The sequence below is a fragment of the Cibotium barometz genome, chromosome 62 (genome assembly GCF_041138505.1).
Source record: "Cibotium barometz isolate CiBa-2024 chromosome 62, ASM4113850v1, whole genome shotgun sequence".
Taxonomy (NCBI): Eukaryota; Viridiplantae; Streptophyta; class Polypodiopsida; order Cyatheales; family Cibotiaceae; genus Cibotium; species Cibotium barometz.
The window spans coordinates 9,454,715-9,463,167 of NC_141107.1; positions in this window are offsets into that span (position 1 = coordinate 9,454,715).

The following is an 8,453-nucleotide window of genomic DNA, read 5'->3' on the forward strand; positions in this document are numbered from 1 at the left end:
CAAGGGCAGTTTCAGGGACCATCTTTACCTCCTCATTGCCTCCCTCATCAAGGGCTGGTTTCTGGGAGTTCTTCCAGGCTGTCTCAACCTATCAGTTAAATCTTTCCATGGAAGAAGTCTCACTATCCACTCTTCCAGGAGGACTAAAAGGGTTGGAATAAATAAAAGGGTTAAGGTCACTAAGAGATTTGTTAGCACCCTTCTCCTTATTAAAGGGTATATTTTGGGACCTCCTTGCTTCTTCCTTGGATTGATTTACTCTTTGTCTTCTCCATAACCTTGGACCACCCCCCTTCTGCTTGTCCACATCCTAAGGGTCCAGCAAGCCTTTCCCCTTATCTTCTCCACTGGCTTTCATCCGAGGCTCATTCCCACAAAATCTGGCTATGTGGCCAAAGCCTTCACACTTAAAGCAAGCACGAGGGAAGGGACCAAATTTTAAAGCAAGTTCTATTTTACTTAGTTCCCCAAAATTAACTTCCATGAAATTAGGAGTCTTAATCCCGATATTCCGGGAAACACAAACACTATTCGCCTCTCTGCTGCGTCTGGAATCATCTTCTTTGGAAATGTACAGAGTTAGACCCAAAGATTTGGCTAAATCCCCAAGTGTCGGCGGGGCGGGAGGGGCCAGGAGGGGGCGGGAGCCAGGGAGGAAGACCAACGAGCTCGACCCACATAGGACAAGATTCTTTTAAGCTTTTATTTACATCAAAAAGAGGGCCAAAAGGTATTGCATGCACTAACTTAGGACCCATAAACAAAGGGGCCTTTGCAAAAAGATCAGATACAACCTATCCTCTAGAGAAAAGAACATTAAAAAAACCCTTCCGACGATAAAAAATCTGTGAGACCAACTTTTCGTGAAAGACATCCTCCTGCACCCATCTTCCAAGCTCTACTTTAGAGGGGGTCTACTCGGGCAAAATAAAGTGACACTGCATAATGAGAACAGGTTCACCTGCCTTCTTACCAAGTCGGCAAGGGACCCTTGTACATACCTTTGCTTTAGATGATTGATCAGAAAGGATGCTAGGGCCCAATCAACTCGCTACCCAGTTTGGATGCTTCCTCTTATAGCGTCCATATTTTTCCTCTTCGGCCTCGCGAGAGTGCTTCATGGCATTGCAATCTTCCAGGTCCCAATCACCCTAAATACTACGAGCCTCCTCCTACACTGAGGACTTGCCCTCCCCCCTGCAACCACTCTCTCCCATGGCTAAGGTGACTGAACTTGCATACACGGCGTACACCAACCACACACCCCACTAAGCATGCATGAGTGAAGTAAAAAACCACGTTCCCACTCTCCTTGCTTTTTAATATTACTAGATATGGCTGCTTATGGGAAATATAGGTATCTAGAAATAGTATTGTGTTTCAGAAAGGGGGGAGTACTGATCTAAATGTAACTGTGCTGGTCTATATACAATCTTAACAAGCTAAATGATGCTAACATTTTTCAGAAATGAGTACTGATCTAAATGTGACTGAATTGATGTATAAATGTACTCATCTGTGCTGTCTATATACTGTCTTAACAAGCTAAATAATGCTAACATCTTTTAGGCAATATACTCTTTGCAGACTGGGATCAATTGATGCTGAATAATCAGACCTTTGTACATACTAGGTCGCCTAAGATCTGAGTGCATGCAGGGTTACTCAAGATATGATGTCAAGATCAGGCCTCTCAAATTTGGGCCAAAGATCAAAAGATGGTACTTCAAGGTTAAGCACCCTATTTACACATTTGTGGCCTTAATTGAGAACCCCCTAGGTACCAGACCAGTGGTCAAGGTGTGGACTGGCAAATATGTTTTGGAGAGGCTTCCCCCTAAAGAATGTACCACTGAAGCTATGATGATTGCATGCATGCAACTTGGGTATTAGATTTGGCTAAATCCCCAAGTGCCGACGGGGCCGGAGCCAGGGAGGAAGACCAACGAGCTCAACCCACACAGGACAAGATTCTTTTAAGCTTTTATTTGCATCAAAAAGAGGGTCAAAAGGTATTGCATGCACTAACTTAGGACCCATAAACAGAGGGGCCTTTGCAAAAAGATCAGATACAACCTATCCTCTAGAGAAAAGAACATTAAAAAAACCCTTTCAACGATAAAAAATCTGTGAGACTAACTTTTCGTGAAAGACATCCTCCTGCACCCATCTTCCAAGCTCTACTTTAGAGGGAGGTCTACTCGGGCAAAATGAAGTGACACTGCATAATGAGAACAGGTTCACCTGCCTTCTTACCAAGTCGGCAGGGGACCCTTGTACATACCTTTGCTTTAGATGATTGATCAGAAAGGATGCTAGGGCCCAATCAACTCACTACTGAGTCTGGATTCTTCCTCTTAGCGTCCATATTTTCCTCTTCAGCCTTGTGGGAGTGCTTCATGGCATCGCAATCTTCCAGGTCGTCCCAATCACCCTAACTACTATGAGCCTCCTCTTGCACTGAGGTCTTGCCCTCCCCCCTGCAACCACTCTCTCCCATGGCTAAGGTGACTGAACTTGCATACGCGGCGTACACCAACCACACACCCCACTAAGCATGCTCCATGAGTGAAGTAAAAAACCACGTTCACACTCTCCTTGCTTTTTAATATTACTAGATATGGCTGCTTATGGGAAATATGGGTATCTAGAAATAGTATTGTGTTTTAGAAAGGGGCGAGTACTGATCTAAATGTAACTGTGCTGGTCTATATACTATCTTAACAAGCTAAATGATGCTAACATTTTTCAGAAATGAGTACTGATCTAAATGTGACTGAATTGATGTATAAATGTACTCATTTATGCTGGTCTATATACGATCTTAATAGGCTAAATGATGCTAACATTTTTTAGGCAATATACTCTTTGCAGACTGGGATCAGTTGATCTGTTGAATCATCAGGCCCTTGTACATACTAGGTCGCCTAATATATGGGTGCATGCAGGATTATGATGTGAAGACCAGGCCTCTCAAATTTGGGCCAAAGATCAAAAGATGGTACTTCAAGGTTAAGCACCCTATTTACACATTTGTGGCCTTAATTGAGAACCCCCTAGGTACCAGACCAGTGGTCAAGGTGTGAACTGGCAAATATGTTTTGGAGAGGCTTCCCCCTAAAGAATGTACCACTGAAGCTATGATGATTGCATGTATGCAACTTGGGTATCATGTGTCTTGGAGCATGTCCTCATTTGTATGGGAAAATGATAGATGGGATATGTTATATGCAAGCTACTAAATAGCAATGTAAATGAGTTGGAATAGTCTTTGGCTCATAATCTTTGGCTCATGGTCTTTTTTATACCTTTTGTAAAGTTTCTCTAATGTTAATATTATAAATATCTTTCTAAAAAAAAGACTCCACTTTTTCTCATCAGAGCATCCTTTAGTCTAAGATATCACCCCTCTCTAATGTTAATATTATAAATATCTTTCTAAAAAAAAGACCACTTTTTCTCATCAGAGCATCCTTTAGTCTAAGATATCAAGTCTTTTCACCCCTCTCTCTCTCTCTCTCTCTCTCTCTCTCTCTCTCTCTCTCTCTCTCTCTCTCTCATGATTGCATTGTTAAAAAAGGCATATGTTGAAGTGAGTTGAAGCTCCCGCGTAGCCTGAGCATCCCCCTCTTTGAACACACTCCTTCTCCTCCCTAAGCCCCTTCAGTTCTTCCTTATGCCCGAAATATCTTTCCTCGCCCGTTGAAGATAAGTCATGAGGGACCAACTCTACCCTGCAGTCACAAATGACCCGATTGACATTCTGCTCATGTAGGAGCACAAATTAGATGACGACGTATATAATCATTCTAGAAAGCTTCTATCTGTACACGCTTTTGGTTTTGGGGCTATAGGCTCCAAGGGTGGTGTATGTATTTCGATTTCCCTTGCCTTGCATTATTGGTCAATGTGTTTATGATGCTTGCCACTAGAGCACAGTGGATTTTTGTCATGCACAGCAATATACGTGTTGGTATCCTCAATATTTATGCCCCTAATCATAGAGGGGAGAGAACCTTCTCATAGAATGGCTTCTGTATGCAAATTATTGGATCATTGGGGTAGATTTTTATTGGTTGAGTAGTCAATAGATAAACAAGGAGGACACAAAGGGGTGGTTCTTCCTACTACCGAGAGAGCCGCATGGGAGAGATTTATACTCTATACACAATAGGACTATAATGATTGAGGATGACATTCATAGGAAGCCATCCTTTCTTCTATACAGTTGGTTTAATAGACAAAGAGATGCAGGATGTATCTATGCCTACCTAGACTATTTCTATGTTGATGATTGGGTTCCTCATAGGGGAGATGTATATGCATTACAACTGGGAGTATGAAGTCCATTATCCAATGGTTTTGAGTACCGACGATCTTGGGCAATATAGATCTACGCCATGTGTGCACATTGCGGATGATGAGATTCCGCGTTAGGTGGTTGACATCTGGCACTCCTGCAACTTCTCACATTGCAGATAATCACTAGTTTTTACCACAAGGTGGCCTTACAGAGGAGCCCATCATAGCCCCCCTCCCCTTTTTCCTCTTAGTATCGCTAATTGTTCCTCCCTTCCCCCATCGTGCAAGGTATTAATGCCTCGCCTTATCTCCTTTCTTCTCAGCACCCTTAACCCTTTTTCCCCCTTCTTTCAATGTTGCTCCAAAGAGTGATTGTAGAATGATACGAGATGAACAAGAAATATAACAAGAGGACATGTTCAAGCTCTTCAAGTAACAGAGTTTAATACAAGGAAGGCAAGGCTAAACAATATGCCATTTATATGGTAGTGATGTGTGGATGTATGCTAATAATGGGCTGGGGTACTTTTTCCCTTCTTAGGAGGTTTTCCCCCCCTGAACATGTGTACACATTCTTATGAGAGTGAGTATGTAAGTGACCTTGTCATGTTACTTCACTTATACTTCACTCATTCTCATCAATCTACTTTAAGTGTTATGCATTGCTACCTTCATATCCACTCTAACATAGAAGCCTCGGTTATGGTGGTGTGTGGTGTTGTAAAGCCATGACCAAACAAAAGTAAAAAAATAAAAACCAAGAGAAAGTTGCAGATTAGCATTACTTGCACCCACAAGATCAACTCCCTCACATTCTACATCACCAACCCCACTTCATGGTCTAAGAATCTCTTCCAAGCTGCTAAATACATGCATTAAAGCAATGGAAATAATCAAATATATTTTTTCCCTTCCATCCATTTGAGTGCCCTTTTGAGTATTTAGCACATGGAATTATTTTAGCATTTTAGCATTACTTTGTGATATTGGGTACTACAATTCTCATCCCTATTCTTTTGGTTTCCTAAAATGGGTGATGGGCAGTGATAAAGTGATAGTTTCTTGATGATTTCTTTGTTGTTATTTGATCCGTCCATTGGGAAAAGATTAAAAGCTTTGGTATTAGCCTTGAAAAAATCAGTAAAAAACCTCGATATTTTTGTTGAATTCTGACGGAAATAGTGCACTTCTATAAGATATATGGCACAATGAAAAGAGATAGCAAGACAAAGCATAATAGACGATTTAATAGATACACAATGGAGAGAATTTAAAATTCTAATTATATCAAAGAGGTACAAGTGATGGTGCTGTCTACCCGTGCGCTCTCAAGTAGAGCTTAAATGGCGATTTAGACAGACTCTGGATGGAGTATGTACGAAGTGTAGAAGGGGGTGGATGCTCACAAGCATTGGATGCCTTAGCTCATGGCAACCATGTCCATATATAGTACTGTAGGCAGTGTGGTAGACACGTATACAATGAGGGCAGTTACACTGTATAGACACGGTCACCGATGGCATAATAAGAACGCGACCCACCGACCACTGACCACCGCCCACTAATGATGGACCTAGTATCTGAGGGAATATTCCTCATACCGTTGCCCTGACCATCTTCTAACCATCATCAATGGTCACAATAATGACCCCATTAGCATCTAAGCTAGGGTTCCCACTAAAGACATATGCAACATGGATACTCTTAATAATGGGGGCCTAACAACTGTGCATTATACATCAAAGTGAGATACATATGCTAAGAGGCAGACATTGAGTGTATACTAACAACTTCATCACTCTTGTGTACTCCTCCATACCTTGCCAAGTAAGTGATTCCCATCCTTCTTTTTTCCACATAATAAATGTTTTTTTGTTAGAATATGCAGCCCTTTTTAAAAAAACTTTTCATGGTGTTTGTAGGTGCCCTCTACTTTTCCACTCGGCATGTCTCATGCTAACCTCTCTCCATTGACCTCACTCTATGGTAAGAATTCACCACTTATCATCCTTTCTTAGATTGCACTATGTCTCTCTCTCTTTTTTTTTTTTTTTTGGGTATTTTACAAAGGATCAAACCAATCTAGTCTCTCACCATATCAAGTTGAATATTACCATGATAAGAGTCTAACCCGGCTCTTGAGTTCTAATTTTCATGTGTGAGTAGCTAGAGATATGGAAGGACTCAAGGATCACAAGACTATTCTTGAGACTCTATACAATGAATTGGTTATTCTCACAAATTATGAAGAGGATTTTACAAACTAGCTTGGGATTCACATAGTGAAATGTGATATAATATGCTCCATCTCAGATGAAGACAAAATTAACGAGGAGTTGGTGGAGGAGGGCATTTCATATGCCCTCTCACACATTGAAAACGAGGAGAGATGAAGAAGGAGAAGAAGCAAAAGCAGGGTCTAGCTTTTAAGCCACATACTCTCTAGTAGAGTTTGTTTATTTTGTATATAGTTATGTATACTTTTTTCTTTGTCTTTTCACTCTTTTTTGAGTAATCATGTGGGTGCTTTAAAAAAGAGTTGATGTCTTGTATAGTGCTTTATCTTTTGGTTCATCAAGCTTCTAAATATAAAATAAGAAGCTATGGATATATTGGGGGATAATCACCCATTACGTCAAAAAAATATTACAACATTAGTAATACCCTCAATTTTCCATTCAATTTTGATGAAAATATTGAGGCTTTGTAGCTAAATAGCCTTGATATAACCCTCGATATTTTCATTGTGTTTTGATGGAAATACAAAGGGTAATATTAATGAAACTATATAGAGGTTTTTTCTAATGCCTTTATCAAGGTTCATTCACTTTTATGGACTTAGCAATTTCTTTCTTTTCCCTTGGAAAATCACTTGGTATCAAGTCAATCCCTTGTAGCATGCACTACATCTCCTTTTTTACTACTAGAACATGGGATCTTTTATATGTGTTTATAATGTTTTTTCATCAATTATGTAGCATGATTAGTGCATAACTTACCTTATTTTGTGTGCATATTAGTGGATACAACATATAGAGTTAATATACTCTAACTAATGTGTATGCTAGTTATGCACAAGTTAGAGTTAATGTACTCTAACTAGTGTATACACCAAATTAGAGTTAATGTACTCTAACTAGTTATGTTAACCACTCTGTTGGCTAAACATAGTTTCACCTGCTCAACCTACCATAAGGTGCTTTGCCATCTCACTCACATAAATTAGCCCTTATCTTTTGTAAAGCAGTGCTGGAACATATAAAGTAGCCTTATCATGTGCTTAATGTCAAATAGCGGAAGTCTACAAGCTTAGTGTGTACATAGTTGCTAAAGACTAGTAACATATGTCGTACCATTTTTAAGTTTGACTAGCCTAGTGTGAAAACTAGTCATTTGTATATAAGTCATTTTGATAATAAGTAAGACACAATCATTCCCTTACAACAGTTTTCTTATGAGCCCTTCTTGTGAGCTCTCCTTCTTCCCTCTTCTTGCTTGCTTGCATGCCATTAAATCTTGCTTACTTGATGGTTGCATGCTAGATAGGTTTGATTATAGGTTTTATTCTTGCATTAGCTTCCCCTTCATTCCTTGCCTATTGTGAGAGAGAACCACTATAAAGGAGGCAGATCTCTTCTTGCCTCCAACTAGGCATTGAAAGCTCTTCCTTCAACCTTTTAGTAAGGAGCACTTTGATGTGACAATGGAGTGAGGACGTGATGGACAAGCTAGTGCACCCATAATGGGAAGTTACATTTGTATCTTGAAGGTAAGACCCAACGCCACATGCATTGGTAAGGCTAAGTTAAGCTCTTAACTTAAACATATTTGGCACCGCTCTGCCCAGGGATCAGACTAGGACTAAGCTTTGTTTTTTCCATCCATTTCAAGCTATTTAGGATTACCCATATTGTCCGGTGTTAATTTGGAGATTATACTCCAAAAAACATAACTGTTTAGAGCCATTGGATGTGTGTTTGTGTGTTTGATTTTGATTTAAAGTTTATTTTGCATTAAGGCATTCTATTTTCATCTATTGTTTGGTAGGGTAAAACCTTGTTTTTTTGGCGATTTGCATGAAATTTAAGCCTAAGAAGAGGCTTAGATTCATTGATTTGACCTTAGCAATTATGATGAGGAGCCGAATTCTA